This window comes from Cavia porcellus, unplaced genomic scaffold (genome assembly GCF_034190915.1).
Source record: "Cavia porcellus strain 051 isolate PalLab524CR breed Dunkin Hartley unplaced genomic scaffold, mCavPor4.1 scaffold_28, whole genome shotgun sequence".
NCBI classification, from domain to species: domain Eukaryota; kingdom Metazoa; phylum Chordata; class Mammalia; order Rodentia; family Caviidae; genus Cavia; species Cavia porcellus.
In genome coordinates, this window is record NW_026947511.1 from 13595227 (window position 1) to 13607591 (window position 12365).

Consider the following 12365-nt stretch of genomic DNA (forward strand, 5'->3'; position numbering starts at 1 on the left):
AATCTCCTACTGTAAAACAATTTACATTAGAATTTTAAAAAAATTACTTCCTTTATATGATCAATCATATAGCTCTTTTACATAACTAAAGTCTTTGTCACAATGTTATTTGTGTACTTGATTCATTTTTAAAATTGTTTCAACTCCCTATCTGATCAATGGAATGATTGTGTTTTTAAAATCTGTTCACATCAGCTGTATTGGCATCCACGCTGACTGCCATGCTTAGAACAACTGTGTGGCATTCCACATGTATAACAAAAACAGCTGGCATAGACGCACTGACCTTCTCATGACACCCTATGTAGGTGGTTTGTATACATAATCATGGCCACAGCCTGTTTGGCTTGTTCAAGGTCACATAACAAGCGTGGGTTTGGTTACAACTTGGAGTCCTTAAGTTTCTCATTTTGGGTTGACCTTAACAACATCAAGTTGAAGTATGCTTTTCTTCAATAAATGCTCTAAAAGAAGCTTCAGTTTTACTAAGTGCATTATTTTTATGGAGAAAAAGTCTCATCAGCCTTCTTACCTAGTTGCTCACACCTTGGATGTACACATACTTTTAAGAGTCACCAGATATGTCAATTTTATGTGTGTGTCAGTTTTACTCTATTGTTTGACATAAAATATATGAAGGCCAAACAAGGTTTGCAATATTTGAATAGTACACAAAAGCCACACACAATTGTAAAAATATAAGCTTTCAAAAGGTTAAACTTTGAGGGTCTGAGTTCAGGCTAAATAGACAACTCAGGAATAGAGTACTCCAGGAGCAGATATCTATATTTGGGGTACCAATTATGTGTATTTTTCTGTAGAAGTGTAAGGCTGGCAAATTTCAGTATCAGAGATTTTTTCCATCTTATTTAGTAAGCAAGATACTTTCCAGTGCTGCATTTACTGAGTCAGAGAAAATTTAGCCCTAAATTAAAATTGCTCCTTGCCTGTATTGGAACAATCTCAACTGTGTTCTCATCTATTAAAATAAGCCTCTTTCAGTAAATGTATGTAGCAGCTATACTGTTTGATTGAAAAGTGAAAAAAAAAATAAAGAACCATAGAGCGACATTGTTGCTGTTCTGAACACCTTCCAAATCTTGATCTCTATTTAAGACATTTATTTTCTGCCTGGTGTTATATATCTAGCAGATTTTCTTTAGAGAAAGACCCTTTGAATTTGTCTGTGTTTCTCTGCCTCTCTCTTTCTGTCTGTCTCTACTTGTCTCTCTCTCACACACATACATACACATGTGTACACACACAAATTTTAAACAGGGTAAATGCACTTTTCTACATTGAGAAGTAGAGTCTTGATGCCTGATTATTAACTTTTACCAACTGAGTTATTTAAAACTCCCCAATTGCTTCCATTTGGAAAAAATCCAGCAATCATAAAATAAAGCAGAATTTTGAGAGCCTCAGTCTTGATTTTCACAGTTACGTTGTCTCATGTCTGCTCTACACAATGAGCCACTCCACGTGCATGTTATTTACTGGGGAACATCTTGATGGGTTTGGGAGAAATAATTGTTTTACTTTAATTTCCCCAAATGCACAGATGATTTTCCTTAATCCTATAGTTCTAACTCATACATATTTTCAAAGCCTAAGCAGATCCTTTCTCTAATATCTATTTGTGAGAATGAACTTTAGACATGCTTTAATTTTATGATTCAAACAACTGCAGCATAATATTCTCATCCCCAAATAAACCAAATCATTAGATAAAATTGGTACACTGGTGAAATTGAGGATATCTAAAAACAGTAACCTGTAACCTTGTGAATTTTGAGTGATATAAATACAATGTCTGAGAGCATTTTAAACCACAGAATTTTTGCTTTCTATACATAGACAGTTGCAAGGTTGTTGAGTGTCTGTCTTTGTGGTCCCTACTAGAATGTTTATGTTTAGAAACTACACAATTCACAAGCCACATTTCTCCTCACCCCTTTTTCAAAGTGAATCCATATTTGTAACTCACTTGTAATGTCTGGTTCGATTGCCAGCCAAACAAGCAAACACATCTTCTAAGGGGCGATAGCAATTCCATACCTGTTTGGTTAAAATTTGTCTGACAATGAGTCAGAAATCTTCATTTTTTATGCAAGAAGTCTCAGATTGGTTTAGTAATCTGGAATAATTTCCTGCATCCATTCAATCTTAACACTCTAAAGAAAAATAATGTAAGTATTCAGATTCTTCCTGTTTAATACAAAAGAGATATGTGTTATTGCCAGAAAAAATAATGCCTTTTCTGTGCCATTAAATTGTACTGACATCACCAAAACCTTGTTCACTGTTAATCATGACTCACAGTGTTGCTTGTGCCTGAAGAAATATGGCAACTCTAAATAGCAGTAAACCAGTTTCTTCCTGAAAGAAATGACTGTGAATTAACGTTCTTAGAGGAGCTGTATCAACAAGCATTGAGTGACCATGGAAGTTGCCTGACAAGTTTATTAAGACTGCTCCAAAGAAAACCACACTCATTTAAGAACAAACCTGGACTATCTCTTCTGTGATTTTACTATTGATCTGTTTCCTCATAACAAGTCCACTATTAGTAACTGAGAATTGGACTTGTAATGCACAGGATGCTTTAATGTAAATACAAAATTTGCCCAAAAATAAATGCTCACTTCAGAAAAAGATTGCATAAATATTTTAATAAAGAATTTGTTAAGACATCTGGAGATTGATACAAGGTACTTTTGCCTTCTAAAATTGCAAGAGGTGCTCAAAGTGGTGTCCATTAGTTTCCAGACATTTAGTATAGTGAACTGCTGCTTGGGTAATCTTGGTCATTGAGATTTCTCCCCATGCATTTTCAATTTCTTCTCTAAGGTCTTGGAGTGTAATGGGTTTTCTGTAATACATGGTATCCTCTAGAGTGTCCCATACAACACCATCTGTTGAAAAAACACAATACTACTTTTGTTTTCCTCAAGCAAGTACATTTTTTGGTACATTCTGTATTTGAGGGTGACTTTCTCTGGTAATCTAGCGGTACTTAAAATTTCAATCAACAGGAACATAGGATCAGAGTAACAGTCAAAAACAAAAACATGAAAATAGATGAAAAGGACAGTTTTGATGGGAGAAAGTGGAAAGTTAATGAAAATTACTGTTGCGTGCACACATACATTCACCAAAACAGTACAAAAACATTACCCTAAATTATATGGCTTGTTACATGAATTTTCCAAGTACATGAATTTGCCAAGAATAGCCAAGTATATAATAATTCAGCTGGTCTAACTTGTGTGTGTATACCTCACTATTAAATATTACTAAAAAAACAAATTTTCACAACTTGATGTAGGTAACTTTGGTTAATTATAAATATAAAATTTTAAATTATGAACAAAAAGAGTTAATGCACTAAGGAGAATTTTGATATTTGTAGAAATTACTATTCTTTGGTAATTAAGAAGTAATTTCTAAAATATCAGAGAACACACAGTAGTTGTACAGTAATAATGAATTGGTAGCTATCTGAGAAATATTTGGCCTCACTGTACCTTACATAAATCCACTACAGGGAAGAAATACTTACTTTGGCTTACAGTCTCAGAGGCTTCAGCCTGTGGTCAGTTACTTGGCTCTCTAGCTTCTAGGCCCATGACTAGGTAGAAACATCGGGGCAGAAGGGTATAGTGGAACATAGTTGCCTGCTTCATGCAGCCAGAGAGCAGAAACAGAGGGAAAGCCCTAAGAAAAGATACAACTTTTAAAGGCATACTCCCAGAGGCCCACTTCATCTACCAGAAGCTCTATTTCCTAACGGAGTAGTCAGCCATAAACTCAATCCCTTGATAAAAGTAGCATCCTCATGATCTAATCACCTCTCTTAATCCTATCAGATTGACAAAGTTGAATGTCTGCTCATTATCGTCTGCTCTACTTTGGTCTTCTTAACAGCTAAGCACTTCCTAACTACCTAAAGTCACACTCACCAGTGATTATCAGCAGCAGTAAATGTAGCTCAAAGTAAACCAAAATACTGTCAAATTCTAAAATAACTGAATCGGTAGTGCATGTGTACATCTGGCTTCCAGGTTTTGCTTACCTCCCTTCCCACCCTGGTCAGATGTACTCCCAAAGCTCAAACCACCCTTCTCTCTCTTCTTCAAAATTACCAAAACTATTAGTACTTCAGAACCTGTGTATTTGCTGTCTCATTTCCCTGCAGTAACTTTTCTGGTCTTCCCTCAAATGGCTTTTTTCTTAATATTCAGTGTTCTATTCAGATATAACCAACCTGAAAAAGAACTGCCCAAAGTTCTTCCCCAGCCACACTCTCATCATATAGTATTTTATGTTCTTAAACTTATTTTTAAAATCACCTAGATAATTTGTTTACTATCTTTTTCAACTATTCAAAAAAGTTTCATATTTCAAGAACTCCATGTGACTACATGGAGTAGATCACATGGAGTAGAATCTAGGAACTACATTCCTAGATTAGGGCACACTTTGTACTCACACAGTAAAGCTATTCCTTTTATAAATACTTACTAAATACTTACCATCTTCCAATCACTGTACTAGGCAAAGGGGATTAAGCAATGGATAAAAGAGTTAAAATAAATGAATCAATAAGTACATTACTGGACTATACAGTGGACAAGTTCTAGACCAATACAGATAGCATTTGAATACCTTTGAATTTCACAACTATAAGAAAATAAATCCTCATAAATGTATTCTAAATTTATTAACCTGCAGTTTAGCCTATTAGAAAGAATACAAGGCCTGATATCATAAAATCTAGATCTTAACCTGGGGACTACCAATACTGATAGGGAAATATTAAACAAGGTGCTTTGTAAGAATTACTATGAGCATGAAACTTTAAGACAACTGATTTCAAAATAGGCATTTACAATTGTTTCCTTTTCCTTGTTAATCAGATGTTTTATATGTGAAAGGTAGTAAATTACTACTTTATTGAAGACTAAGAATGCAATTAGGCAAAGAATGAAATTTTTAAGTTTTAAAACACAGAAATATATTTTAACTGATAACAGCCTTAGTTGTATCAATTTTCGTTTTGCTCATCCTCAGCTAATAGGATGCTCTCATCATGAAACAATGAAGACTAGCATTTCACCATCATCTGCAGAGCCTACATTTTCAAAATATTCTGGTTCTTCTGGCCTGCTGATGAAAGAGATCCCTGCCAACGGACACTTTCTGCAATTTGAACAAATCTGTTCTTTATAAAAATTTAGTGATTTTGTAGATTCTTTTATTTTCGACCTAAGAAATGATTGAAGACAAAAAATATATAATGATACATTCTGGGAGTAGTTATGTAAAATTTTAAGTATTGGTTTTGCCTTGTTTTACCTTATCAATCTACTGCTTTGCTGCATGTCATGTCTTTGTTTTTGTTCTGTCCTGAGGATATGCAATTTCAAGCTAAATTTTCAGAAACTAAATTTCTTTTATTCTGTTTTTTGAATGAGTAGTTTCAGCTCAGTGGAATTTGTTAGTTCAGTCTTCATTACATTGCTTCTGACGTTGACGATAGAGGAAATAGCTTTGGGTGGGTAGCCAGCCAGTCTGACTAGGCCACTGCGTACAAGCTCTCCGGTCACTGGGATCACTAATGCCTAATGCTTCCCTAATTATAGACATGTCTCACTCCTGGCCATTTAATGGCCTCACCACAGGGAGTGACTCCACATCCTGACTGGAAGCCTACTTTCATTAGCTTAAACTGTACATCATAACCTTCTAATTTTACAATAACTCACGGGGCCTGCCCACTCAGAGCTGTAGAAATGTGCCAATCTTAGTGTTTGGACATGAAGAGAGATAAGACTTTATGACTTGCAGCATTAAAGTGAAAAATGACACTCTACATGATAAAGTGTTTTCCTGAGAAGCTGTTTAGGCCAATAAGGGAAAGATACATGGGTTTTGTTCTGTCCCTTTATTTCCTGAAAGGTCAATATTAATACTCTCCATGCTATTGAAGTTAAGTAAGAAGGAAGACCTTGAAAATCAAATGAAGCCATGAACAGACATATTGATTCAGGGTTTAATATATACAAAAGTGAAAAAGACAGCTAAATTAGAACTTTCTTCTTGTTCTCTGTATTTGCTTTCTAATAGTGATCACATCTGTTACCTTTTATAGAAAACCCTTTATGTACTGGAAAATATAAGAGACAATTTTGACATCTATTATCTTGAAAGATATTTCCTTAAACGCAGCAAGTAAGTTATCTCCTTAGTATAGGGAAAAGGCTAAGGAGTTTAGAGAGTTACCAAAAACACAGTTTATTGCAAACTTGAGCTCTGAGCACTTTCCGTTACTTGATTCTGAGCCTTCTGCTCTTTTATCCAATTCACTCTATCTCTTTTAGGCTTTATTTTGCATAATGATCAAATAATATCTACACATGTGAGAAAGCAATGTCACTGCCTTCTGTGTTCCTAAGAATATTTAATTTTAAGCTTCTAATACATTAATACATAACATTTATAACAATCACAAGTGATTTCAGTAAATATTTACTATGAGTCATATAAATATTTCTCTCACTCCTTAAAGTATCTTACATCATCATTTTCAAGTGAAGCTCTCTAGGCTTAGAGAGGTTATATGCGTGGCATACCATCACAGCTACTTGATAAAACTCACTTCTATTGCTTTGTCTGTCACAGTGACAATTAATGATGTAAATTATATTTAGATATATTTTAAATTGCTTCTCATACAGTGAAACTCTTAACATCAGGGGCCGCAGGCAGGTTTTCTTCTTGATTAGAATGTGAGTGGTGCAAAATAGCCAAGTTCAATTAGTGTTTGTTAAATAATTATTACTTTCAGTTACATCTGAGTCAGGCACTAGCCTGTTGAGTTAAACATAACTCGTATAACGGAGTAAATCATGAGAATATTTAGCAGCTGATACAAATGTGTGAGTGTGTAACTGTTATAATTTTTAAATGATCACTTCAAAACTTTTTCTAGTTTCAGTGAATCCCTGTTGTTTAACATTTAAATCTTACAGTTTTTTCCATGTTAACTATAATACACTGAAAAACATTTAATAAAACTGTAAATAGAGGTTCAAGAAACCTAGAAAGAGGTAATTTTATGATAAATCAGCAAAAATAAAGATGAAAAACTATATCAAAACAGGAAAACCTTAAAGGCTAATTGTTCTATAAAAAGAAGGCAATATTTTTTTACCTATTTTCTTCACATCACTTGCAAATGATTCTTACATTGCTTTCTGCTATGGAATAAAAGAGTATTGAATGAAAAAAAGAATGAAAAATTAAATTGCTTGGCTAATCTGACTAAATTTAATTTTGATTTACTAAGAAAAATAACCTATTTTGTAATCCTAAAAACTGAAAATAAATTTAGGGACACCTTTGGAGAAATCTTCATAAAACTCATTATGTAAATGTAGCATAAATTTTAAGTTTGTAGAGAAAATTAGATCTAGAATTAGGAAACAATTTTAGAGGTCTATTGCTAGGCATTTGTTCACAGAAAAATAAAACTCATAGTGTGTATTGAATTCATATTATATTTCCATATATATTTATTTTAGCATTTCTTCAAAAGTCTACAAAATAATCCTGTACTACCTCCAAGTCTTACTTTACTAATTAATGCAACAGTATTTGAAGATAATCTATATATGAGAAAAAGGCACTATTTTCTTTTAAAATTAAGTGGTATGTTTAGTCATAAATTTTTTCAACGTTTTTTGAAAATAGCATCAACAAACATTAATAAATATTTAATAAGTTTTATTAAAAATATTAAAATATTTACTCAGCTTTAAATATTTGGTTTTCCCCAATATTTGTCAGTATGTTGATTTCTAGTTTGTTTCCATCTGTGCAATTTCAATTCTTTAAAAAGTGGTAAATTTTCTTTTATACGCTACAATACAGTTCATCCTGGTATGTGTTCCATCGGGCCTTGAAAGCTATATGCATTGTGCTCTTCTGGAGTGGAGGGTCCTGTGTATTGACAATTGTGTTCAGTCCCAGATTTTCGTGAATGTCTGACAACAGCCTTGTCAATTGGAGGTGGGCATTGGATTCTTCAAATATTTCTTTGTTTCAGATGTATTATAGCTCTGATGTTTCGTAGACATGCATTGAGGATTGATATATCCTTTTGGTGACTCATCTTTGTAATATCTGAATTGATTTTTGGCAAATTTTTACTCTGAAGTATACTTTGTTTATATACCACTACTTTCTTTTAATTAATACTCTGGAGTATGCATCTTTTCCTGTTTCTCTTTCAGTTTTTCTAGATTGTTTTATTTGATGAGCATTTCTTATATACAACACATTGCTGAATTATATTTTAATCCATTCTGCCAGCATCTATTTTTTCATTGGCATATTTAGACTATTTATATTAAATAAAAATGATATTTTAGCTTTTAAATCTACCATTTCACTTTTTGTTTCATTTATTATATCTGTTTTGCTTCTCAAGCCTTCTTGGTAGTTAACTTCTTTTAAAATTCTATTTTAATTACCCTATTTGTGTTGGGGCTGAAGATTTAGCTCAGCGGCATAAATGCCTGCCTTGGAAGCGCGTGGTCGTGAATTCGATCCCCGTACCGTTAAAAAAAAATAAAAAATTACCCTATTGTGTTTTGACTACTGTATTTCACATGCATATTTTATAATTTACAAATATCAAGATTTTATAAATTCAAGCAAAATGTAAATACTTTCTTTTTCCTCCTTCCTGTACAATTGTTTTACTTACATATAGACTCCTACTGAACAGCATTATAATTTTTGTTGCAACCATCAAACCTAATTCAGAAAACTCAAGACAGAAGAAGCCATATTTTACTTGCTTTGTTTTTGCTTTTATTTATTTTTCTCCTGATGCTCCAATATTCCTTAACATTTTCCTTCTATTTAGAGAACACCTCTTAGTAATTCTTTTAGAGTAAATCTGCTAGTGACAGGCTCTTCTAGATTTGCTTCTTATGAAAGTGTCCTGACTTCTTTCATTATTAGAAGGTATTCACATTGGATACAGATTTCTGAGTTGGCAATCCTTCCCTTCAGTACTTGAAAAATGTTGTGCTACTTCCTTCTCAACTCGCGGTTTCTGATGAAAGATCTATTGTCATTCTCCTTACCTTAGCATGGTGTCCTTTCTGCCCACTTTGTAAGTTCAGACGTTTGAGCATGACGACTTTGTGGTGGGTTTCTTTGAGTTTGTTTGTGGTTCGCTAGGTTCTAGGCTTCATAGAGTTGTCTTTTGCTAAACTTAAAAACTTGTTAACTGGCACCTTTTCACGCCTCCCTGGACTGTAATGATAAAACAATGTTAGATCAAAGTTTTCCTGTTTGTAAGTATGACAAATGACCTTCTACTGAAACCCAGACATTTGTATGTTTTAAAATTCTAGATTTAATTTTAGTGTTACATTTTAGCAGGCCTCATCTTTGTCAAGGGAAAGGTAGACACTGCTTCTCTGCTAGTTAAGGTAGTAGTACAAATTCCTCAGTTAGTCTCCACTTACACTTACAGAAGGATCTCTTTGTTACTTGGGATGGAGATGGAATTTCTTTCTCCTCCATCTCCAATTGACAAATAGGTCTTTGCCCATTTCCTTTTAGTAGGAACACCAAGGATGGCTCATTACTACTTCCTACAGACATCAAGGGGGAGGGTGCTTGTTCCTGAGAAGTGTTGTTAAGAGCTCTATCTCTGTGGGTAGAAGTGGAAGTCAAACCAGGTGGACCAAATACAGGCCCACACCTGTTTTCCAACATTGTGGAGGCTGTGGCTAGAGAACTGCTGCAAATTTGAGCTCAATTTGGGCTACTTTGTGAGTTCAAAGCCAGCTTGAACTCCATGGTGAGACCCTACCTCACAGAAACAACATAAAAAACAAAAGAAGTGGAGGCTAAGTTATCCCACTTGGTCTTCTTGGGTTTGTAGATTTGTTATAGCACTGTAAGAATGAAAGTCCAGGCTCTCTACTGGATCTTTTCTGACACCAGCCTGACCAGGAGGTTAGAGCAACTCATCAAAGCCTAGAAGAATGAAGAACTGGCTACTTGTGGGGCCAGGGGTTTAGCTCAGGAATGTAAATGCCTGCCTGGCAAGCACAAGATCATGAGTTCAATCCCCAGTAAGCCCCTCCCCCCCAAAACAAGGAATTGGCTATTTGTTATTAGAAACAGATTCCCTGTTATGCCTGTGATTTTTGCCTGTAGCATAATTCTTATTGTCTAAAAGTTTTTTGTCTTGCTAGGCTGTCCTTCTTTTAGACGTCTGGTCGGGGATATCCAGCTTGAAAGGTATTTTGTGTGTACTCATTTGCATTTCCAGATTGTCATTTTCTCCAGCCGCCACCCTGGAATACATAACACAAAAAGAAAACCCAGGAAATTTAATGCTATGTTTTCTCTCAGGTCCCAAATCTTCTGGCTAGTTTCTTTCTTTTTCTCCACCTTTTAGAATCTCTTCATAGTGTTTATATATATTGTTATGGTTGATACATTGTGTCAACTTGTAAAGTTTAAAACTTTAACTAAGAGACTTAACAGGGGTCCAGGATCCTTACTTTGTAAATACCCTCTGCATGTGAAGAGGAAGGCACAGAGATTTTGTGAGTGTTCCCTCTGCCCTGAGAGTAGGGGATGGCCTGCATACAAGATAAGGGAGGAAAAGAGACTTGTTCTCCCTCCATTTTCCTCTGGCTGCTTTTGCTGGCTGCTACCTTGAAGTATTGCCCCTGTGCCATACCACCCTGCCTTTGGAGCCAGCTAATTATGGACTGAAACCTCCACAAACAGTGAGCTAAATTAACCTTTCCTTCCTTCATTTTGGGTGTTGGGTATTTTGTACCAGGAATGAGAGAAAAGTAATCAAGACACATATATGCATTATTGTAGTGTCCAGGAACTGTAGTGTTTTTCCTGGAAAAAAATAAAGAAAAGTATTTGCACATTCTTTCTTGATATGAAAATGTTAATTTTTCTGTAGATACCATGATTTTAAATTATTAGATTACTTTTAAAAAGTTATATAATATTTATAAAACTGATACTTGGAAATTTATATTAACATATCTTACATTGTACAGTAATAGCATTTTTTAAACAGTCAAGGAATTACAAGTAGGAGAAGAAATTACTACTAAATTTTCTTTTCAGATGTTGTGTGGTATTCTGAGATGTATTTGTATACCATGTAAGAAAAACATTAAATTTAGTTTTCAGGGAAGTGAGAAAAATCCCATAAAACACTAATTTGTGTTACTGTAGGTCAGCTTATCCACTTAAATACTATTATGGAGGCACATAATTATAATGGTGAAGGATAATAAAAATATTCCCTTAGATTAGTAACTGAAAGATAGATGATAAAGAATATTTTAAATTAATTTCAAAATATTTAGAACATATTTTATGTTCCATAGCACTAGTGATATATATTGTCAGGTTGGTATTAATGCTGACAAGGTTTGAGTCTTGTTTTTTATTTCAAACGTTGGATTTTGATGTAACTTATATTATGTATTTTTAAATGATACAAAATACCTAAGATAAAAGTTAAACTTCCAATAGTGCCATTTTTATTTATTTTAACACAACAATCATAAAAATAAATTTTAAATCACGGTATTTAACTATTATTGGCATTAGTGAATTAAAATTCTGGCAAATTGAGAAGTAATTAAGGAGACAAGGTCAGTATTCATAAAGTGATATTTCTGCTTTAAGCTCTGGAATCAGAACGGCATATGTTCAGTTCTGACTCTGTCAATTACTACTTGTGTGATCTTAGAAAATCAGTCCTCTACCTTAGCTTCTTCATTAATAAATTTCTATAGAATATGCAATTAAAAACCAAAATCACTATTTCCAAATATCTCCTGAAAAAAAGCAAAAACTAATTCTGAAGCATTAAAATACCTGGTTCCAGATAGTCCTAAGGTGCACCTTCTGGCGTTTGCTGGTCCAGTCTTTCTTCATCCATAACAAGCATATCAGTTTATCCTCTCTGTCTCAGTGAGTTTTTTTTTTTTTTTGCTTGTGTTTAGTCTCATTTCTATTGGTCAATTATATTAATAAAAATATTCCTCCAGTCCTTCATTTTAAAACCTAGGATTTAAAATTTCTCAATTTACAACAAAGAAGGAAATATGAGCAGTAAAAAAAAAAAAGGAAGCAGTATTTTGTCTGAAAACATGAAATCCAAAAATACTGCAATTAGTAGAATAAAAAACAATTTGAAATACATTTCTAAAGATTACTACATGGAGTATTAGTAACTTGTGTGTGAAAGACAGGTACATAAACACGGTTCTACCCTGTAAGCAGTTAGTTAC

The 12365-nt window shown here is 33.9% G+C and overlaps 1 long non-coding RNA gene across 1 annotated transcript; it reads right to left on the bottom strand.

The window, feature by feature from the left end:
* Positions 1-3562: 3562 nt before the first annotated feature.
* On the bottom strand, positions 3563-12122 carry LOC106028496 (uncharacterized). Its single transcript, XR_001202113.2, has 3 exons — positions 11950-12122; positions 9159-10385; positions 3563-3717 (listed from the first exon to the last, which is right to left on the bottom strand). It is a non-coding gene; the product is annotated as an uncharacterized LOC106028496 (long non-coding RNA).
* Positions 12123-12365: the final 243 nt, after the last annotated feature.